This window comes from Prionailurus bengalensis, chromosome B4 (assembly GCF_016509475.1).
Source record: "Prionailurus bengalensis isolate Pbe53 chromosome B4, Fcat_Pben_1.1_paternal_pri, whole genome shotgun sequence".
Lineage (NCBI taxonomy): Eukaryota > Metazoa > Chordata > Mammalia > Carnivora > Felidae > Prionailurus > Prionailurus bengalensis.
The window spans coordinates 11,360,983-11,384,980 of NC_057358.1; the positions used below are offsets into that span (position 1 = coordinate 11,360,983).

Here is a 23,998-nt window from a genome sequence, read left to right on the forward strand (position 1 = left end):
CCTGGCACATAATTGGGATTAAGTAAACGGTAGCTGTCATCAGCTCTGGTCGCCATCAGCAGCTGTGGTTGAGGGGGACTGCCAGTGGCAATTCTGGGTACCTTGGGGAGGGAACATGTCCGTTATCTGTTGGAAATTGATTTTTGGAAGCTCTTGTTGCGAATATGCACAATGGTGCATACTTGACCTACTCCTCTCCCCCGTCCCAAGTTGATTTAAGAAACTACCAACAAGTCTTCCATCAGTCAGGAAGAACAATTGCTGGTTGTTTTGCACAGCACAGTAGTGAGTAGCTAAGTAGGTAGGCTCTGAGGTCACTGGGCCACGAGTGCAGATCTTGGTCCTCTGCTTCCTAGCCATCTGGTTTTGGGCAAATTGTTTGGCCATTCTCAGACTCCTGTCCTCTCCCGTAAAATGGGATAAGACCAGCACATAGTCCCAGGGCTGTCGTGAGGATTACATGAAGGTGCATGAAAACCGCTTAGTGCAGGGCATGGCCTATGGATCTGTCTTGGTAAGTGCTCATTCCCTCTCATTAGCCCCTGGGGTGCCGGAACAGTGCTCCTCAGAGGCTGTGTGCACGAAGTTGGAGGGTCCATGCAGCCATTCAACATTTGCTTCCCAAAGGAGGGTGATGAGTTCATAGAGTGCTGGCATTAACCAAGAGACCCAGCCAGGAACGTCCTCCGGGCCAGCTCGGGTACTGGAGTGACCTAGTTTGCTGGATATCACAGGCTCTTTCCTTCCTCTGGTTATCTTATCAGCCTGGTCTCTGCACCTCTCCCTGCACCCTGAGCTGGGTCTCGTCTTGTGTTGTGTTTTAGCCTGTCCCTATCTGCATCAGCTTGTGCAACAGCTTTCCAGCGGCAGCTTCTGTCTTCTTCCCAAACAACACATAGGCTTCGGCGCGGCTGTGGCCCCGCTTTGGCTTAAATGTGTTTTTCCTTTCTGAGAACTGCTTCAGTGTGTGGGCTTTGTTTCTTACTGAAAACACGTTTTGATTTGAGGACTTAAGTAATTTATTTGCAGTATGACAACACATCACGGAGTTGAGTAGTTTAAAATCGATATGTAATAGGGTGCCTGGGTGGCTCAGTCGGTTAAGCATCTGACTCTTGGTTTGGGCTCAGGTCATGATATCACAGTTCGTGAGTTCAAGCCCCACGTTGGGCTCTGTGCTGGCAGTGTGGAGCCTGCTTGGGGTTCTCTCTCTTTCCCTCTCTCTGTGCCCCTCCTGCTCTCTCTCTCTCTCTCTCAAAACATTAAACTTAATAAAATCAATATGCACTGAGTTAATTTTGGTGGCAGAATATTTAAGAAATGGCAGCATATATGTGTATATACCACATGGACATGTGTAACAGCTTATTTAAAAATCTCTTTGGGGGGATTGTTGGATGGGGTGTGGGAGAAGGTCTCAAATGTTTAATTTCCCAGGTCTTAGGATGTCAGTGACAGTTGGGAAGCAGATGTCCAGATTGGGGGATATCCTCTGTCTTGACCTCTCCATTTGAGCCTTTTTGATGGCCAAAGTCTGGGGTGACAGCATACTGGGACCTCTGTAATGGGGTGAGCAGGGGGGTAAATGCCCTGACATGTCTACTTTTTGGGAGGACCTCTCTGTCTTTCATGACCACAGCACACATCACTGTAATTGCCTTCACACTGAATTGGATTTGGTGCTGTAACTGGAACCTTAAAGGTTTTTCCTCCCTTGCTTTTTAAGGCAGAATAATATTCCATTGTGTGTCTGTACCCCATTGTGTGTATTCATTCATCTGGCGGTAGACAGTTGGAGTTATTTCCACCTTTTGGCTCCCATCAGTAGTGCTGCATGCACGTGGGGGTACACATATCTCTTCAAGTCCCTGCTTTCAATTCTTTTGGGTGTGTACCCAGAAGTAACATTGCTGGATCGTGTGGTAACTCTGTGTTGAAGTTTTGGAAGTACCGCCATATTGTTTTTCACAGCTGTGTGGTGTTTTACAGTTGGCAAAATGTTTTTACCTGCGTGGTCCGTGGGCAGCAGTTACTGCCTTCATTTTACAGATAAGAAAATGGAGGTGCAGAGAGGTTTAATGACTCATGGGAAAAGGCTGCTGAATGGCAGGTGGTTATTTAAGTGTCTTCTGACTCCCAAGTTCAGTGCGCTTTCTCCTGTGTCACATGATTTACAGGTTGGTGGGGTTGATGGGAATAGAGAATATTAACAAACTAATAAATACCTCCCTTTCTGTGGATGCAGTATAGAATGGCAAGGAGATAGGCTCTGATTTGTGACAATTGCTGATTTCCATGGTGTAAATACTCCCACATGGAACAGTTTCAAGCTACCCATGGCTTAACAACCTACTGCAGAATTCTCCAATCAGGCTCTTACGAGTGGGTATGAGGTGACTCCAGCAAGCCACTGAAGGAACTAGGGGTCAGGAGATCAGAGTGAGTCCTAGCTCTGTCACTAGAGAACCGTGGAATCATGATATTATCCTCTCTACGTCTTGATTACCTTGTTTGTTAAATGGATAATTAAACCTGAATTACACCTGCTTACATTACAGATCTGTTGTTAAGTCCCAAATGAGATAAGGCATGTGTGGTAAGGCCTTATACAAATACAATGTATTATTATGTTATGAGGATTATAGCTTTAAAAATAGTCCTTTCTCATAAATGTTAGTATCACATACACTCTTTGAAACCTAGGTATCATCTTTTGGGCAGTGTTCCCGTAGAAGTTGGGCTGTATGTCAACCTTGACTCAGGAAACGTCAACAAAAACTGAAGTTTCATAGTATAGTTTAACTGGCTCTACTCAGGTGCATGTTGTTTTTATTCTTAGTGTTTGATTGGTACCTTAAAAACTTCAAAAAAAAGTATAAAAGCAACATGTCTTCCTAGTAGAGAATTTGAAGGGTCTGGAAGAGTGTCGTAAGGAAGGCCATAAGAATTGTCTGGATGGGCCTTGGGTAGTGGGTCCCTGGAGGGGGTGAGGAAATCTCAAGAGACGCCCCGGAGGTCAGCTGCGGGGGCTAGGGTCAGGCTGTGGTTATTTACTGATTGGTTGAAGATATTTCATTATTTTACCAGCTGGGCTGGTGGACCCACTGTGCACAGTTTGGGTATCTGCTCTGGATATAGGGGGTGGTGGTCTTTGTTGAGTGCTGTGGGTGTCTGATTATTTGCATTAGGTTGTCGTTGGTGCGGGGCGGGGTGGGGCGGGTGAAGGGCGTTCCTGGGGTTATGGTCCCGATCTCATCTCTGCCCTCATCCACACCTCTGAACGTGTACGCTGGCTGCAGGGGGTCAGGTGCTGGTGCTCACAGGAGACCTTGTTCAACAGACATCTGGTGGGCTGCTTATACACGTGGGAAGAAAGAGCTAAAACTATATCCAAGTGTGGCTGACGCTCCCTGGTTGGGGTAGGACACAAGAACCTTGGCTTCTCAGGTACTTCACGATATAAAATAAAAACTGTTTGCTATAGACTGGATGTTTTTGTCTCCTCCCCACCCAGTTTTATGTTGAAACCTAACCTTCCATGTGGTGGTACTAGGAGGTGGGGCCGTTGGGAAGGGATTAGGTCATGGGAGGAAGGCCCTCGTAGGGGATTAGGTCTCTTGTAAAAGAGACCTACCCTGGGGGGCTCTGTGGCCCTTCCAGCTCTCGAGGGCACAGCAGGAAGGCGGCCATCTGTGAAGCAGGAAGTGGACTCTCACCAGACCCCGAGAGTCTGCCCACGACCTTGTCATGGACTTCCAGTCTCCAGGACTGCGAGAAGTAAGTTTCTATTGTTTATAAGCCACCCAGCCTATGGCATTCTGTTACGATAGCTGAAAGGGACTAAGACCTTACACACACAGTCCTGCCTTCTGCCAAATGGCTCACACCAAAACCAAGCCAAGCCTCTCTTTAGAACATGTTCACAGTGTGCTCACAATGAACTCATTTTTTTTTTTTTTTAATAGAGAACAGGGGAGGGACAGGCGGAGGGCAGGAGGGAGAGAGAGAGAGAGAATGAGAGAATGAGAATCTTAAGCAGGCTCCACGCTCAGTGTAGAGCCTGACGCTGGGCTTGATTCCATGACCCTGGGATCATGACATGAATCGAAACCAAGAGTCAGCCAACTGAGCCATCCAGGCACCCCCACAGTCCACTCATTCTTGCAGTCAGAAGGTGAGGTCTTTCTAACTTGAAGGGATACCGGCCAGGCGGCTCTCATTGGTGGGCTCCTGAGGTCCCACAGTTGGTCTGGACCACATCTAGAGTGTGGATGTCATGTTATCCCTGCTGATGGTGACAGTGAACATGAGAGGCACCGTACCATCCCCATCAACGTGATGAAAGTAACCAGAGAAGAAACCGTCCGCGTTAGAGGTTTCTCACTTCAGCTGTTGTTTATGTTCCTGGAGCCTCAGCGATGCACTTTGTAGGTGTGCAAGGTGAGCTCCGGAGAGAATTCAGAGCTGGGAACACCGCTGCTGCCTCTGCCGGTTTTCCTCTGGCCATGCTGTGGCTCCCTGGCCGTGGGGGTCCCCAGGTGGGGGAGAGGGAGCCGCCTCTAGAGACCTGAGAGCAGAGCGGGGGCTCCTGTGTCCCTACAGGGGCTCGCTGGCAAAGCCCCACATCAGGAGCCTGTGTGGGGGCCACTGGCTCAGATGAGATGCCCCCCATTTCATCAGTGTTTGTTGAGTAAATGAATGGATACGTGGAGTAAATGGAGCCCTGGCTTTGATTCGATTAAGGAAGTGCAAATCCTAACTGCCATTTAGGAGTTATGAGACTTCAGCAAATTGTATAATCTTTCTGAGCTTCTGTTTTCTCATATTTAAGTGGGGATAACAGTACCTACCTTTCCAGATTGCTGTGGGGTCGTGTTGTAAAAAAAAACAGGAGCTACAAGGCATGTTGCATATTACAGGTGATAAGAAAAGGGGCACTGACTTGGTTTTTAAGTAAATACATGTGATTTTTTTCTTTTTTTTTAAAATTTAAATTAAATTTAAATTTATTTTAATGTTTATTTTTGAGACCGAGCACGCGTGGGGGAGGGGCAGAGAGAGAGGGAGACACAGAATCTGAAGCTTGCTCCAGGCTCTGAGCTGTCAGCATGGAGCCCGACGTGGGGCTCAAACTCACGGACTGTGAGATCATGACCTGAGCCAAAGTTGGAGGCTTAACCAACTGAGCCACCCAGGCACCACTGTCACGTACTGATTTAATAGACGGCTGTTAAGCTCTTACATGTGGCTGCTGCTGTACCAGCTGGGGCTTTGGCGGCAGATGTGAGATGCTGTCCCCCGTGTCCTAAATGTATGCAGCCGTATTCTAGTCTCTGTGCCCTGCTCCTGTGGTGTCTCCTGCTTCCCGTTGGTTCCGCAGGGTTCTGCTTCAGTCCAATCTCTTCCGTCGAGAGGCCCTGGACATAAGCAGCCCACTGGGGGCTTCTCTGTCCCTGTTCTTCAGTCTTGGGCTTAGACTGCGAAGGGTCCGTTGTTCCAAGGTTTTTCTTTGGCGAGAGTTTTCTCTGCTGGAACTGCCAGCTCTTTGAGAGCAGGGGACATCTCCCACATGTGACGTCCCTGAATCGCCCACAGTAACCTTGCACACTGAGCAATAGATGGAGGGTGTGTTTGGTTCAGTTTTAAAAATCCCGAGTCGTGAAGTTGTCTCAGTACTTGCTCAGGAAGCTGGCTTTCCTAAATGTTTTCATTACTGATAAGCTCTTCGGGATGTTCTGTCCCAATTTTGTCCCCCCTCTGGATTTCGTCTCTCTAGATGGTCACCACTTTTCTGCATGTGGATTACTCACTGGTGGATTAGCTGGGGTGAACTTTTAATCTGTGGGGCTTTTCCTGGCTTCCTCCCTTAGCCTGTTGGCAGGTTCTTTCTGTTGGCCGCCATCGGGACTGTGCTCCGGGAAAGGAAACGAGTTGTCAGGCTCCGAAACCAGAGTCTTCCTCAGTAGGATGGCCCCACGCTACATATCAGTAATGTTTGCATCATTATCCGCTCTGTTGGTTGGGCACCACAATTAGCTGTGTCCTGTGCTGTCCTTTTAAATACTATTTTCTGTTCCTTCTTGAGATATCTCACCTCAGACATGGCTTGTTGGTAGTCTTGAGATTACTCATGGAAGCAAGGCGTAGTTGGCTTTTTTCATCTTTCCCTTGCAAATCGGGCCTTTAAGGGCTTTATGACTTTTTTTCCTGCAGGCCAGTGTGTCTAAAATCCAAAGACGAACCCGTGGCTGTAGTAATCAACTGCATCATTTTTCTTCAGAAGCTGTGATGTCTGCAGAACTGAGGATAGGATGAGAACTTTCTGGGCATGCGCAGTAGTATTCCCCTGACGTTTCCCCCCTCAGAATCTATCAAACCCTTTGTCTCAATGTCGCAGATTTATTGACTCTTGAGGTAAAAGTTTTCTTTGTTCTCGGTACCTGGGCCAGACCTCCTGAGTGAAAAAAATGTGCGTTTTTTTTTTTTTCTTTTGCCAACACCTACTTTCTGAAAGTACTAGATTTTCTGAGGAGGTTGCCAAGGCTGGCATTCGTGCAAAGGTGTGGAGGTGGTTTGAAAAAGAATAATAATGGCTACAGTATTTCAGTATCTGCTAGGCAAGGGATACTTGGCTGGACACTTGACCATTTAATTTGTCACTAACCCTGTGTGTTACGTACTGTTTGACAGTTGAGGAGAGCTGACTGGCCCCAGGTCACGTGATTCATGAGTCACAGGACAGAGATTGAACTTCTTCTGGCTGAAGAAGCTTCTGGAAGCTTCACAAGTGCTCAGACTGAGGTGGAGCAGGCTTCTCCGGGGTGTGTCCTAGGAATCTGCACCACTTGGCATTGTCCCGGGGGCGCTGGCAGGGAGACTTGTGTGCCTTGTGTATCATGACCGTTGCCGTTGAGTCTCCAGAACTTCACCTCACTTCAGGGATGTGTTGGAGGCCGTGCCTTCGTGCTGGAGCTGGGAAGTCGTATTGTGTTCAGTGTGTGGGTGAGGAGCCAGGGACTTGGGGATCTGTGACCTGGCTCGTGCTCCTCAGGAACATCTGTACCGAGAGGATGGGGCCTAATAACTGATTTACAGGTTAAGGATCCGTTTTGTCATTGGGCTGCTATTTCTGTACTGGTTAAATGAAGAAAATAATTTTTTAAATGTTTTATTTATTTTTAATAATTATTAAAAAAAATTTTTTTTAACGTTTATTCATTTTTGAGACAGAGAGAGACAGAGCATGAATGGGGGAAGGTCAGAGAGAGAGGGAGACAGAATCTGAAACAGGCTCCAGGCTCTGAGCTGTCAGCACAGAGCCTGACGTGGGGCTCGAACTCACGGACTGTGAGATCATGACCTGAGCCAAAGTTGGATGTCCAACTGACTGAGCCACCCAGGCGCCCCAATGTTTTATTTATTTTTGAGAGAGAGAGAGAGAGGGAGGGGCAGAGAGAGAAGGGGACAGAGGATCTGAAGCGGGCCCCACACTGACAGCAGTAGGCCCAGGTGGGGCTCGAACTCACAAACTGCAAAGTCATGACCCAAGCCAAAGTCAGAAGCTCAGCTGAATGAGCCACCCAGGCACCCCGAAAATAACTTTTAACACACCCAGGAAACCCTGAGATTTCAAATTAGACTGTTTGCAAAAGAAAAAAATAGAGTGCTCACCCCAGGGCTCTGGCAAACAAAATGTAGTGTTCTCTGGAACTTACAAAATACACGTCATGTATAGCTTAGGTATCCATTAGCAAAAGGTCATGCAAAATTCAGGCAGATATCCCAAAATTCAGATCAAATCTGGTTTATTAATTGAAATGGCTAAGATGCGCACAGTATGATCTCTTTCCTTGTCCCTCCTACATGAGCTGGTGTTGAGCTGGTTACCTAGTGGCTGTCCAGCTAGTAGGGGACAGATATTGTTACATTGTTTACTCCCAACTCAGTGTCCTTTCCTCACTGAAATTTTTTAAAAATTGTTTTTGCTCAGATCCCACTAATGTTAACTATTTCCCCTTTCTTGTTACAAAGTATTCTAAGTGCTTTTCAAAAGTTTATTAGATGAGACTTAACTTTTTCTCAGGGCTTGGTAATTTTAAAGTCATTTCTCACTGTGCACTCAAGGCCTCATCATATATGACGTAACTCAGATGATTTCTTTATATTTTCACTACTTGGAAAATATCGGGAGGGAGCCAATATTTAATGGAAATATTAAAAGTTTTGAACACCTGCTGTATTAAGGAAGACATGCCAGTGTGCTATGCGATGTTACTCATTGTTTCTCTTCAGGATATGTTTTGAAATCTGTTTCTCTAATGATTTATATGCAGGATGACCTTTTCCCGCTGTTACAGGCAGCATCTCAGCCTAAAGAAGCAGCGAGGCTTTATCTTGTATTGAGTTCACATCCAGAGATAGCAGGAGCCAAGCTGTTTAACATTCCAGTCTGAGGTTCTGAGTTTGCATGCGTTTCCTTCTGGAGAAGGCATCTGACACATGCAGCTGAGCTCACAGGCCATTTCGCAGCCGAAGAGGCCTCATTCCTTTGGACTCCAGAGTGACCTCTGTGGTCCTGCGCACCGATGCCTTCTGGGGCCAGCTTCCGGGTGTGCGAGCTTCACAGTCACACAGTTACGTGGGCTTCTCCCTCTCTCTTGAAATTCTCAATATTCTTTGAACAAGGACTCCCCTCCCCCTTCCTCCTCATTTTCATTTTGCACTGGGTTCTGCGAGTTACATGGCTAGTCTGACCCCTTTTAATTATAAAATTTTCCCCTCCACCCTTTCAGCCTGATGTCAAAGGGGTTTTACTGATTGATTCAACTTTTCTTAGGGTTACTGGTTAAAAAAATTTACTGAATACCAAAGGTATCGGATACTTGGGGAAATGCTGTATTGTGATATCCTGAGTGGTAAACACTACTCAGGTACGGGCGTATATTTTTGGGTATATAAACAAATCTCAGGGCGCCTGGGTGGCTCAGTCAGGTTAAGCATCTGGCTCTTGATTTTGACTCAGGTCATGATCTCACAGTTCGAAGGATCGAACTCTGTGCAGAGAGTGTGAAACCTGCTTGGGGTTCTCTCGCTCCCTCTTCTTTGCCCCTCCCCTGCTCATGTTCTTTCTCTCTCTCTCTCTCTCTCAAAATAAATGAATAAACTTACAAAAAAATCTCTGAGGCACTACTTTGCAAAAATTTGAGGTGTTCCTAAAATGCTGTGGCCTGCAGGCTTTCTCAGCATTATAATGGATTTTTTTTTAACAGCTTAATTTACAGTGGAAAACTTAAACAGAAAATCTTGGGTTCTGAATCTGTGACACTTCCAAGGTCTCTTGCTCAAATGGGGCGGCAGCAGACAGGGAAGCAAACAGGGGGACAGTGCAGATTATCTTACTCAAGAGCGTCACCGAGAGCAAGGGAAGGCCTGAGCAGTTTCGTTCTGCACCTCATTTCCCTGCACTGTGAGGTCACCACGGGCAGCTTGGGCTTACTGTTAGGGCCTGTGGGAACATTCTCAATCTTTCGGACCACTAGCCTGCCAATGATGTTTCCAAACACCACCTGCTTCCCATCCAGCCAATCACAATTAGAGCAGGTGATGAAGACCTGGCAGCCATTTGTACTGGGACCGCTGTCTGCCGTGAAGGCAGGCCTGGAGCTGTGTCTAAGTTGAAAATTTCACCTGCAAATGGCCCCTGGTGAATACTGGCCACTCCAGGGTGCTCCGTTGGTTAAACATTGGACCCTTGATTGTGGCTCAGGTCATGATCTCACGGTCGTGAGCCTCTGCGCTGGATGTGGAGCCTGCTTAAGATCCTCTCCCTCTGCCCCGCCCTCACTTGTGTGTGCGCGTGCACACACGTGTGCTGTCTCCAAACAAACAACTGGTGACTCCAGTACCATCTCCATTAACAAAATCCCCACCCTGAATCATGAAATCCTTTATGATCCTGGGGAAGGTGCTCCCCTTGGTATCCCATCAGAACCCCATCTTTTCTATAACCCAAAAGAAAGAGATTTGGAATGAGGATAGGTAATCATAAGCCTCTCCAATTTACCGCATACTTGAGCCAAGGGACTCTCCCGAAGTTTCCAGTGCAGAGCTGCCTAAAATTCTTGGCCGTCTTAGGCACAACGTCTGCAAAGCGCTCAATCTTCATGTGGCCAGCTTCCTGGCCGCCAGTGCTGACATCACAACATAATGGATCTTATAAGTAGGTCATGGTCTGTGGATGGGGATCAGCCCTCCCTAGGCCTGATTCCTGGCTCTCCTACCCACCAGCCTTATGTGTGTGGAATGTGGAGTCTCTGTAATTCAGAGAATGGAGATAACAATGGCACACATTGTCTGAGATTGCTAAGAGGTTTTGGTGAGCTGAGGTATGTAAGTTGTTTTTCTTTTGTTTTTTGTTTTTTTGCATAATTCCTAGGGTATAGTAAGTGCTCAATAAATGTTAGCTGAAATCACTTCATTTTGGGCCCATTTTTGCCACTCAGATTCATGGCCAAGTATGACACCTTTCACTCCCAGTTTGATAGCTTTCAAAAATGTGTCCTAAAGTGAATGGGTCAGCATAAATCCTTTAGGAGAACTTTGAAAAAAGGCAAAAAGAAAAAAAAAAAGGGTGTTTTGAGATGTTGTCCTTGCCTATGAAGGGCAGGGATTGCTAGGTTTCCTGTTAATTGATGAATCAAAGTGTAGCCAGAAATAATATTTGGAGTGTCAAGCTGAAAAGAAGTAAGAATGTAGTTAAGTGTGCAACATGCACATGTACACACACACGTACACCCTAGGATATTATAGGCCATATGGATACAAAAATGAAAAGGTCACAACCGCTCCTTTCCTCAAGGAGGTCTTAGAAGGTACTCTTTCATGATATTTGCTACACAGCCCCGCAGAGCTAGAGAAAAACGGAGGCATGGGCTCATGTGGTTTCTTCTCTGATGTTACAGTTCACGGGCCATGCACCCGCAGTGTCTGTGGGCTGGCATTGCAAGGAATGCTGGGAGAGGGGTCCAAATGGGAACAAGTGAGTGTTTGGCCTGGGCAACTGTAAGTGGGGGTGGGTTGGGAGCAGGGTGGTGAGGAGGCAGGTCTCATTTCAGATCAGGTGAAACCCTTTTCTCCTCACCCCCGAAACCAGCAGAGCACGTATTGTAATGCTGTTCCAGCTGCCAATTAAGCCGATACCTGGTTTCAAGTGTGAGATCCGCGTTGTAATGCTGCGAAGCTTCAGTCACACTTGTGGCCCATTTTATGTCATAATTATTCAGTTTGACAACAGAAAGCCTGAAGAATCCTTCCTTTTATGAAGCACATAACATAATGGCACTTTGGCTTTTCATGCGATTATTGCTTTCATAAAATGGATTGATTTTTATCATGGTGCATCGAAATCAGCGCATTTTTAAAGAGCATTTCTTAGCTAAGGTAAGGCTCATGTATTTGGTAATGATATAATCAACCAGCTGGTCATTTGCCCATTTCTTTTGGTTTAAAATGAGCGGTTTGAGGTTCAGGTGAAAACAATTAAAGGTAAGTGCCTTGTGAAGTCACAGGTGCATTTTATATATTTCTTCCATTTTGATTTAATTGAAGGCCTTCTTCTTTTCTTTAGACTTTAGGGTAATAAAAAGGAGGGGGAAGTGAAAAGAACTAGCTGTACCTTCAAAACAGTTGTGCAAAGGAGGTCACTTTTGTACATACACGGAACACCAACAATGGGCCCAGCACCTCATGAAGCCACAGAATTAATGCTGCCCTCTCCCTGGTGTGCTTGGAGCCAGACTTGGACAAATGTGAGAAAATCCTGCATCTCTCTTTCTTTAAATTTTTAATGTTTATTTATTTATTTTGAGAGAGAGACAGAGCATGTGAGCGGTGGAGGGACAGAGAGACACAGAATCCGAAGCAGGCTCCAGGCTCTGAGCTGCCAGCACAGAGCCTGATGCGGGGCTTGAACCCACAAACTGTGAGATCATGACCTGAACCGCAGTTGGGTGCTAACTGACTGACTGAGTCACCCAGGTGCCCCAATCCTGCATCTTTCTAGGAGAAATCCTGGGTAGCATTTCTTAAATGGGTAGTAGGAAGAAGTGAAAAACATGCCGTGGTTGTGGTGTGGTTTTTTTTTTTTTTTTTGGTTTTGTTTTTGATGAAACATGTCATTTGTCAGGTTCCTCAGGTAACCAGGCTCAGCCTGAGTCTGTATCACACAGTCTTCACGTGGCCTTTGAGCAGATGTAGGGACGTTTTGGATTTTCAAGGTTCAGAATGTTGACTCTGGAGAGGGCCTTGTGAAGTACATCTTGTTCTTTGATCGGGTTGAGAAAACAGAGGCCCTGGATGGTTGGGGGCCTTCCCCAGGGCCACACGGCAAAAGGTGGCCGGATTCAGTGTAAACAGAGCTTTTGTGTGCAGAGGCCTCTTTTCATGATGGCTCTGGGATCACAGATGCTCAACCTTGGGGCACCTGGGTGGCTTAGTCAGTTAAGTGTCGGCTCAGGTCATGACGTCACAGCTCATGAGTTGGAGCCCCATGTGGGGCTCTGTGCTGGCAGCTCAGAGCCTGGAGCCTATTTCAGATTCGTGTCCTTCACCCCCCCCCCCCCCCCCCCCCCCGCTCGTGCTCTGTCTTTCTGAAAGATAAACATTGAAAAAAATTTAAAAAACCCCACAAAGGCTCAACGTCTTCAGGGACAGAAATGCATGTAGGCTCTCTTTCCAAATGAGTAAACATAACTGAGACCTTCCTTCTTCTTGTCCTACTTTTGATTGCTTATCAGGCTCTCAGGGAGGCCTAGGAGTGTGGTAGTCTGGAGACCCTGTCTCAGCTGTTGTGAGAACTGAGTGAACTGACAAGAGGTAAAGTTCTTAGTACAGCCCTCCCTCAGAGTAAGCGCTCAGTCACCGTGCGTGAGCCATTACTGTCCAGAGCTACAGGACACAGGGGAGCAGGCCTTATTACCACGTGGCCTGCGTCCCTCGGTGCCAGCAGCCTGGCTCTCCTGCCTCAGGGGGCTGCTTTCGTTTCAGGAGACCAAGTGTAGAAGCCCGTCTGCTAAATTTTTGTTGGATTGATTTCTGTCATCGCTCGATGAGCTTTCCAGACAGCCCTGTGAGCGTGTGCACGTTTTATGCATATAATAGATACTTGATACTGCTTAATTAAGTTTTGTGTTGCCTTCTGGAAAGCCAGTGGCTCAGCCAAGCCCAGCGCCTGGGCATGGGAGGCGTCCAGCCTCAGCTATGGGGGGAGCGCCTGCCGGTATCTGGGAGGAGCTCCCCTCCTCTGCTATGTAGCAGCTAGACCTCCTCTCCCTTGGGTTTCCCCTGCTTGCCAATGCGCTAACCTTTCCGAGACAGGAACTTGTGTCAGGTGGATCCAGTTTTCACAGTGAGGAAAATCTATTGTCTTGAGGCTCATTGTCCAGCTTTCAAAGAGGACGGAGCCGACCTCTCAGCGTTGATTAGAATCACAGTCCGATCGGAAGGCTGTGGTGTGGCGCACACGCAGAACCGGCCCGAGTTCACCTTCACGGTGTTGGGCAGTTTTCATCATCATGTGCATCGGACGATTTCAGATGTGCCAATTAGCCTGTGTCAGGAGCATGCTGAAATGGGAGGAGCGAGGAGTTTGGCCGTGCCATTGCTGACGAGTTTTTCAGAGCGCAGACGTGGCCTTTCCGGGGACTTGGGGATACCAGGTAAAGCTTGCCGTACATTGGCTTTTTTTCTTCCGCTACCCTTTAAAGGAAAACAGGCAAACAGCAGTTGCCTTAGCTCTTACTTGGAATTTATTAGCGAAAAGCATGTTTTAGAACATGCGCTGAGTCCCTCTTTGTGTGGTCAGCCCAAACTCCTGCACCGTCTGTCCCTGCGATACTGTGTCATCGTAACGCACATGAATCCTTATGGTGCGTGGCACACTTACTTATTCCAGATTATAAACTACTTGTGGATGAGCCTGACATGCCTTTCGGTACCTTACATGGGATCTCACCTATGAAATACCCAGAAGTGAAATGGAAGATGGAACTGTCTTATCATCATATAGATGCAAAAAATACAAATAGTGTTTTGAAGGATTTTCAGCCACCAAAGTTTGAAAACCAGAAATTGTAATGGATCGGACATCCCCATTTCCTGAACACTTGAGTTAAGAAATATTTCTGTTCTTAGTGGTAACAGCACCTACTGTGTTCTAGGTACTTTATGAATAGTGTGTTGTATAATCTTCACAACATCCTTGGAGCGTAGAAGTTTTCATCCTCTAAAAATTTTTAGCAGTTGGGCACCTGGGTGGCTCAGTCGGTTTAGCATCCCATTTTGGCTCAGGTCATGATCTCATGGTTTGTGGGTTCAGGCCCCGCATCAGGCTCTGTGCTGACAGCTCGGAGCCTGGAACCTGCTTCAAATTATGTGTCTCCTTCTCTCTCTGCCCCTCACCTTCTCGTGCTCTGTCTCTTTGTCTTTCTCTCTCTCTCTCTCAAAAATAAATACTAAAAAAACAATAAAAAAATAAAAATTTTTAGGAGTTGGCACAGAGAGGATAAGTAACTTGCCCAAAGATGCACAGCTAGGAATAGAAAGATCTGGAATTTGAAGTCATGTCTTTTCAAGTCCAGATTTCCCCCCCTATACTTCTGAATATGTATCCCAGCTATCCAAGATGTTGCTCTAATATAATTTGTTTAGGGGTCAAACTGGATAATCCAGGTTTCAGGGTGTAGTTTTTGATCTGAAGTATTTGGTGTGACTAAATAATCAAATTAAGTAACTGTCAAATCCCTTTTGTTCTAGGATTTACAGATTTAAATACAATTAGAATAGATTTTCCCAAATGTGTTTTTTTTTTAGGCGCTGTGAAGAGTGTTTGTGGCAGAACTAATTTTGGTGGGTAGGGCAATGAGAATTCAGGGAACATTCTAACAGGTAAACTGACACAGAATTTCAGGACGGGCTCAGAATGAAGTCTTCCTTTCTGCAGTGAATTGACTGACAACCCAGGGAAATGTCAAATTGCCTTTAACTTAACGCCCCCTGCTTGGGCTTTACATTAGCAGGTGTTTATTTCACCAGTCACAGGCTTTGGATTTCATTTAACCTGTCCCTTTCAAGTCTTCTTGAACTGCGGTCACCTGAGGTGTTCTTTAACACATCCCTGTCCCTTTACGACTTAGTATAAGTACAAAGAGTGTGGAAATTCACTTAGGGAAGTAAATATTGAGGAAACCGTGCATTGGGAAACAGGCATACTTAGGACTTTTATGAATGGTCAGAATGCTAAAGTAGCCTTTTTTACCTTCCCACAAAAATTACAGTTAGGAATTCTACTTCCAGAGCTAACATCCTACTGAATGTTGAAAGAATGCATGCTTTCTCCTCAGATCCCGACTAGGGCAAGATGTCTGCTCTCACTACTTCTGTTGAACATTGCACTGGAGGTGCTGGCCTGGACAGTTGGGCACAAAAAAAAAAAGGCCCCCAGATTTTAAGCAGTAAGAAGTAATATGTCTCTATTTGCAGATGATCTGATCTTATAGAGAGAAAATCCTAAACTCCACTAAAATCTCCAGTAAATATCTATTGGTCCTAATATGAGTTCGTCAAAGCTATAGGATACAGAATTAAATAAATGTTATGCAAAATCAATTGGGTATGTATTCATATATTCTGGCAATGAACCATCCGATAACAAAATTAACAAAACAATTCCACTTATAATAGCATCAAAAATAATAAAGGTGGAATAAATTTACCAGAGAAGTATGAGACTTCTTCAGTGTAAGTTACAAAATATCACTGGAAGAAATTAATGAAGTCCTAGATAGATGGAAAGACATCTTGGGGCGTCTGACCTGGGTGGCTCAGGTGGGTTAAGCGTCTGACTCTTGGTTTTGGCTCAGGTCATGATCTCACGATTGGTGAGTTCAAGCCCCACATTGGGCTTGGAGCTGTTGGGATTCTCTCTTCCCCTCTCTCTGCCCTTCCCTCCCCATCCCTCTCTCCCAAAATAAATAAACCTTAAAAAAAAAGTGTTAAAAAAAAAAAAGGCATCCTGTATTAATGGATTGGGAGACTTAATAGGGTCAAGATAGCAAAGCCCCTAAGTACATCTACAGAGTCAACATAGTAGCTGTCACAATCCCAGCTGCCCTTTTTGCAAACATTGACAAGCTGGTCTTAAAGTTCATATGGAAATGCAGAGGACCCCAAAATAGTCCTAAAAAAAGAACAGAGATGGAGAAATCACACTTCTTTTTATTTATTTTTTATATATTTTTTAATGTTTATTCATTCTTTGGGGAGAGAGAGACAGAGCATGAGTGGGGGAGGGGCAGAGAGAGAGGGAGACACAGAATCCGAAGCAGGCTCCAGGCTCCAGGCTCTGAGCTATCAGCACAGAGCCCGATGCGGGGCTCGAACCCACGAATTGTGAGATCATGACCTGAGCCAAAGACGGATGCTCACCTGACTGAGTCACCCAGGTGCCCCAGAGAAATCACACTTCTTGATTTCAAAACTTATTACAAGTCTACAGTAATCCAGACAGTGTGGTGCTGGCATAAAAGCAGACATATATAGATCAGTGAACTAGAATTGAGAGTCTAGAAAGAAACCCTTACATTTATGGTCTACTGACTTTTGACACGGATACTAAGACAGTGTAATGGGGGAAAGAATCGTCTTTTTGGTAAATGATGCTGGGACAACTGGATATCCAACATAATGAATTTGGGCTGTTAGCTCATATATGTCATATACAAAAATTAACTGAAGGTGGATCCATGACCTCTATACCAGAACTAAAAGTATAAAACACTTAAAAGAGAGGTGTAAATATTCATTATTTGGAGTAAGAAGTGTTTCCTAGATAGGACACCAAAAGCAGAAGCAACAACAACAAAAATAGGTAAATTAATACTTCATCAAAACCAAAAAGTTTCATGCTTCAAAGGATATCCATCAAGACAATGAAAAGACCATCCATAGAAGAGGAAATTTTTTTTTTTGTAGAGCTGATCAGGAACTAATCTCAAATATGTTTTAAAACACCACTCAGCAATTAAAATATAATCCAACTGAACATAGACAAGGACTCCGAATACACATTTCTCCAAAGAAGATAAACACGTGCCAGATAAGCACTCGAAAAGATGCTCATTTGTTGGCCAACGTGGAAATGCATATCAGAGCCACAGTGAGCTGTCACTTCGTGCCTGCTGGGACGGCTGTAATGCAAAGATGGGTAATCAGTGCTGGTGAAAGTGTGGAGAATTGGAGCCCTCACACACTACTGGTGGCAATGTAAAATGGTGCAGCTGCTTTGGGAAATAGGCTGGCAGTTCCTTAAAAGGTTAAAATGCAGTTACCATATGAGCGGGCAATTCTCCTCCTAGGTGTATACCCAGGAGAACTGCCAGTGTGTGTCCACACCTTGTACGTGGCTATTCAGGGCAGCCTTATTCATATTAGCCAAAAAGAGGAAAAGACCTAAACGTTCACCAACTGATGAGTGTATAAACAGAACGCAGGGTATCCAAACAGTGGTGTAATATGTAGCCATAAGAAGGAATGGAGTACTGATATGTGCCACAGTATGGTTGAACCTTGAAAACATTAGGATAAATTACCAAAAGCCAGGTAGTGTGTTATTGCCTTCCTGTCAAATTTCTACAACAGACACATCTGTGGAGACGGAAAGCAGATTAGTGGTTGCCTCTGGCAAGGGGGGAAGGGCTTGAGGGGAAGTGGAAAGTGGCTGCTAAAAGGGTACTGGGTTGTTTTGAGGGGTGGGGATGATGAAAATGTCCTAAAATTGATTATGGCGATTGTTGCATAGTTCTATGAATATACTAAAACCACCAAATGTACTTTATTATTTTTTATAGTTTATTTGGAGGGGGAGAGAGAGAGAGAGAGAGAGAGAGAGAGAGAGAGAGAGAGAGAGAAAGAGAAAGAAAAAAAGAAAGAGAAAATTCTAAGCAGGCTCCATGCAGGGCTCGATCTCATGAACTGTGAGATCATGACCTGAGCCAAAATCAAGAGTTAGATGCTTAACCGACTGAGCCATCCAGGCACCCCGAGTTGTACACTTTAAACCAGTGAATTGTGAATTATATCTCCATGAAGCTTTTATGAAGAAAATGAAATCTGTTTATCTCTCTATCCATCTACTAGTATTTACTGTAGTAATTGGCAGTTGGAAACAACTCAGTTAATAATATTTATAAAATATAGCACATCAGTAGAATGTGACACTCCGTAGTCTTTGACTCATGATGCAGGATATTATCTTAGGGCATGGATAAATGATAAACCATTTATTGTGAAAAATAAGTTATCAAATGACATGATCCCAATTTGGCGGAGGAACATTTGTAATTATATGCATAGGCAGAGGGCTGGAAGTATGTACATCAATTATAGTGAGAGTCGTCACCTCTTGGGTGTTGAAATGACAGATAACTTTAATTTTCTCCTTTTTGCCTTGCTGTATTTCCTAGACTTTTGTAATGCTGGTCATTTCTGATTAGTGATCAGAAAAAGAAGTTTTATGTACAGTTTACAATGGACTGGTTTAATACTTTAATAAAATAATAAGGAACTAAGAGGATAACCTGACCTTCACCTACTTTATTTCACAATTGTGACTATTCTCAGAATGATGACGTTCTTCTTTGCTTTGACACACACACGTATACGTAATATAAAATAGCGAACTTTCACTGAGAGCTTAAAAATATGTATGTTAAGACATTGTAAGCTGTTACTAAAAGTTATATGTATGTATCTTACCATGTCATAGTAATTGCTCAATTAATAGTAGCTGCATGCTTTAGAATGTTCTGAAAGATTTTATTCATTTCTAAAAATTGGGCCATAATACTTCTGTTTCCCTTGCCTCGCCCTCCCCCCACCCCTGCCTCCTGTAGCAAGTTGCTCTCATGAGTAAACAGCGAGGAAATGGAGCCTCTCGGGGCAGGGAAGAAACCTCAGATGTTTCTCTCCTGATACAGGCACCTGCCACTTAGCATCTCTTGTACAGCTAGTGTTCTGTGCGTGGCTTCAGGCGATACCTAGAGCGGTGATTCTCAGGAGATGTCCACTCTCCGGTGATGTCTGTATCCAGTGGCTCCTTCAGGGATATTTTGGGAGACTGTTTTGGGGCACTGGGTGGTTTTTCCCTCTGCTTTGGGAGGAAGAGACTTCTAAGCCTTTGTATCTGTAGAATTTTACCTGAGTTTAGCCTCGAACTCATGGTTTTCTTGCCTTCAGCTTTTCCCCTCAGACTCCAGCTTCTAAATCCTATGCGTGCAAGTAAATGGCGTCAAGTAAAACTGGTTAAAAGCAGGGAAGAAGCAAGCCCTGGAATGTGCTGGTGTGCCTGCTGTCCCCAGGACATGCTTTGGCGCTCTCAGTATTGGTGTCTCTGTTGTGTGCTGTTAAGAGACAGGTACAAGGAGAGCTTCCGATTGGCTAGGAGCACCTCTCCTCTAATGTGCCTCTTAAATTAACAAATTGTGAAAGATGCACAGTTGTGAGCCCCCCGAGGTATTCATAAACAGCTCTGTGATCGCCTGGGGCTAGAGGCTCCAACAGTTTTCCAGATAAACTGTGCCAACGTGGAGGTTTGTCTGCTCTGAAAAGAAAAGCATCACCACCCGAGGAAGTCGCGAGATATAGCATGAGTGTGAGTGTGGTACTAAGCTCCCCGAATCACATCACGTTGTTCTACAAGCTCTGTGTTTGGAGGAAAATGCTTTCTGAGCCTTGGAGAAAGGTAAGGCTTGCGATTCCAGATGTGAAGGATATTTTCCTTAAAGCTACATGATTTACATCCCAGGGAGCTGCCGGAGATGCACCTGTACCGCCCTGGAGAGGGTTTCACTCCACAGGACCTGGAAGACGCAGGCACGTCGGGTTAGACAAGGGGCTTGTTGTCCAGGTTCTGGGTGACTCCCTGCACCAGCTCCTGAGATAAGGACTGTGTGTGGTCTCGAGTGAGTTGAAGGGTTTGGGTGGACGGGAGGCTGTTGCAGTGCGTTGTGGGTGTGTATTTCATGCCGTTGCAAGCCCAGGATGTGTGCTAGACCACTGCTCTTGGGGCAGGCTCCTTCGGATGTCACGCGCTATGGAAACATCCCGGCCCTGCTCCCCATGGGGGGTGTGGCCAGAGGTGCCTCCCTCAGGCCTCTTGAGAGATGCTGGGCATGGGAGGGGGTGTGGGACCGGCCACCACCGAGATGCCCGCCTGCAGCAGGCAGGCCCGAGTGGGAACGTGACCTAGTTATGTGCCTCCCGGCACGTTGGCACAATATAACCAGCCCTTCCTTCCTCCTCTCCTCACAGCAAGAATAATTCTGCTGAGCCTCTTGGAGGCCGGAGGGCCAGTTTTAGTAACGTGCCCTTTCCTGGCTGGCTCTTGTCCAGTTATTTCGGGTGAGTGTTAATGTCCGTGAGTTTGAAAATTTTATTTATAAAGAAACGGTCTCTCTTGACCCTCGTGTCCTTGTCGCCTGTTATCGGTCTGAAGCCCCTTCCTTCTTGGGGAAGAGGCTGAGAACAAAGTGGTCACAAAATCTGTGGCTTTGGACTGTACCTATGGTCTTCTGATTTGTTTTTTGTTTTTTGGTTTTTTTTGGTGACTTCCATATGGATTTCAACCAAGGGAGTGGGGGTGAATTCAGTGTAAGTACCTTTAGTAGATCTCCCAGAGCCCCAGTGAAAAGGTCACTTTCCCTAGAGGTCATTTTTGTGCTGGCCATGGGATGCCCTCCCCCCACCCCCCTTCCTGGCCCCCACTGTGCAGGGTGACTAACTTTGGGAGGTGGCTGGTGGTCCTGGATGGAATTTCCTTTTGAGTCATGAGTGTGACCAATCCACTGCTCTGGCTGCTCTGAAGGAATGAATTTGTAATGTTTATCCTATACTTGACCTTTTGTAAAGCACTTGTTCTGTGTGGTCTGTTCATTTTCAAAGCTGATGCAGAATTTTTGTCGTCCTTTTGCCGGCGATTTGCACCAAGGGGCTGACACACTATAAAGTGGTTCAGTCTCTGATTTATTTACTCCCTAGGGGAAGAAATTCCTCTGATAGGTGGAATGCTAGAACTAGAAGGACTTGGATATATACAGATTATCCTCATGTTTTACAGAGACAAAAAAACCAACCAACCAAACAAAAAAACCTAGCAGAGAAGGGTTAAGCATGTTGCTCAGCCCCATATAACTAGTTAGGGACACATTGGGACCCAAGAGGCAAGAGCAAAATCCATATAAGAGAGCAAAGCCAGGTCACGGAATGGCCTCTGGGGGCGTTTCTGAAACTGTTTTCCTTCTCTCAGTTCTTTTATGCTGGTGTTACGGGAGCCGAGAGCTGGAGCATCGAGTCTGATGTGAAAATGACACATTGGGACCCAGAAGCCCAGAGGGTTGGAGGGACTTGCCCAAGGCCACACACTTAATGAGTTGCTGATCTTGGTCTAAGATACAGGTCCATTTATCCCCACAAGGGTATCCTTCTGGCCCACCACATTCAGATCCTTCTCCATTCCGATCTTTCTGGCCCACTATGTCAGGTCCATTGTGCATGAAGTACGGAATGCTGTCTGTACTTTATCTTGACTTTGTGAGTCACATTGATGGCCTTCAGTTTGGGGTCACTAATGTACTCAAAGTGTGCCACTGAATGGGGGTGTGTGGGGTTCAAGTTCAGTTTTGGCCAGCTCTAGAGCTGATGTGTCGAGCTCCCACTCTCTTCTGCTAAGAGAGAGGAGACCCTTTTCTCTGGTCGTGGTATATGTAGGAATAAGGGGGAATATTTACCTTCCGTTTTAAGTCAGATTTCTACCTGGATTCGTGTTGTTCTCCATACAAAGTTGAATACTTTAAATCCTGTTGGGGTGCCGGGGACAAGTTGCAGTGTGCTTTCTTTGGATTAAGTGGGAATCACTCTGTAAAGGAGCTTTCCAGAGTACTGTCTTTGGAAATTCCCAAAGCTGTCTTATGGTTGGTATTCCATATAATATGAAGGCAACTTCACCCCAGCTGGGATCGCCGGTTGCTTTTTACATTCTTAAAGCTTTTGCCAATTTTCCAGATGCTTTTGGAAATTCATGCTGACCGTTTTTTTTTTTTTTTCTTTTCATTCCATTTTGAGTACTGAATATTTTCCTGTCACTACTTAAACTGGCATGAATAAAATATTCCTTTTCAGGATGTTGATTTTCAAATTTTTTTTTTTTTGAAGAAAAACAAAACAACCCAGTTGGTTAAATTTATAAGGCCTGTTAAAATGTCCTTACAATGCCAGTGGGGAAATTTGGGAAGCGGACTTGTCTTTCTATAGGTCACATAGTGTTGAGTACAGTGTTTCCTGGTAGTAAGGTACATGAAGGGACCAGTAGAAAATAGATAAACTTGAGTGAGTGGAATTGAATCATTGAGGACTCAGAATACAGTTTTCCCCTCAGAACCATCAGGATACCTGTATGAAATTTGTGGGATAGTTACTGTCATTAACAATATAAGTGAAAATGAGGAATGATTAAAAATAATATAAAAAGTAAGTATAAAACATCCTGTCCTTCTCTTTCTTCATTTGATAAATTGTCAATTTAGCTCTTACTAAGTGTAAGGCCTTGTGCTAGGTTCTTTGAGAAACACAAAAACATGCACTTAAGGAATTTACAGTGTCATGAAGAAGAAAACTTACCAGCCTAATAACTCTAATAAAATTTAGAGAAGTAATAAATTCCATGAGAGAGGGCAGATAAAGAGAACTTGATCCAAGCCTTTTGCATATATTATCCCCATTTATCTGTATAACCACAGTGAGATAGGTTCAGAGATCTTAATTTTCTGACCCAGAGACATTCAGCCAGTGCATGGCAGAGCTGAGACTCCCTTTCCTGACCAGACAGTCCTCTGCCTTCCCTGGGCAGAGATGAATGTTCTTTGAGTTCAGAAGTAGAGATAGTAATTCTGCCTGGTTGGGGAGACATGGTGGAAATGTTAGAACATGAGCTCAACCTTGAAGCATGGGGGGATGTCCAACTTGGGAAGTGGTAACCACAGGCCAGATGAACACGCCAGGCCGAAGGCATCGCGGAGGGAGATGGCAGGGTGGATGTCAAGGGTGGGGTTCAGTTTGCTGGTCATGAAGGATACAAGAAGGAGCCAATAGGAAATAAGGTTACAGAGGTGGGTAAAGGAGGGGTGCCTGGGTGGCTCAGTTGGTTGGGCATCCGACTTTACCTCAGGTCATGACCTCACTGTGGGTTCGAGCCCTGCATGGGGCTCTCTGCTGTCAGCACAGAGCCCACTTTGGATCCTCTGTCTTTCTCTCTTTCTGCCCCTTCCCTGCTCACTCGCTCTCCCTCTCTCAAGAATAAATAAACATTAAAAAAAAAAAAACAACAAACCCTTAAAGGTAGGTAGAGGGTCAGATCATGATTAGTTTTTTTTTTTTTTTAAGGTTTATTTATTTTATTTTGAGAGAGAGAACAAGCACATGTAGGGGAGGAGCAGAGAGAGAGAATCCCAAGCAGGCTCTGCACCGTTAGTATGGAGCTGATGAGGGGCTCATTCCCATTAACTGTGAGATCATGACCTGAGCCGAAATCAAGAGTCAGTGGCTTAACCAACTGAACCACCCAGGTGCCCCAGATCATGATGAGTTTTGAAGGCCAGGAAAAATTGTTTTTAATTTTAGCTGATGATATAAGCTACTGGAGTGTAATCTAAAGTTAGAATATTAGAAGCCAACCTCAGTGTCTTGGGTGGGGGGATTGGGGAGAAGAGCTCTTGGGATGAGAGCTGGGAGGTTGGTGTGGTGGTCCTCATGGGAGGGCTGAGCTAGTGTGGTGGTGGGAGCAGAGCAGGGGGTGGGGTGGGGGAGCCTCGATGGCGCCTAGTGGCGGTCTCACCTGGGAGGTGGGAGAAGCGAGGCTTGTGTTGGCATTGCCTCGGGCAAGCTTCCCATT

General features: G+C 45.4%; 1 protein-coding gene across 2 annotated transcripts in view; it reads left to right on the plus strand.

Moving 5' to 3' along the window:
* CAMK1D (calcium/calmodulin dependent protein kinase ID) overlaps window positions 1-23,998 on the plus strand; it is a 435,052-nt gene that overhangs the window by 8,140 nt on the left and 402,914 nt on the right. The window lies entirely within an intron of this gene.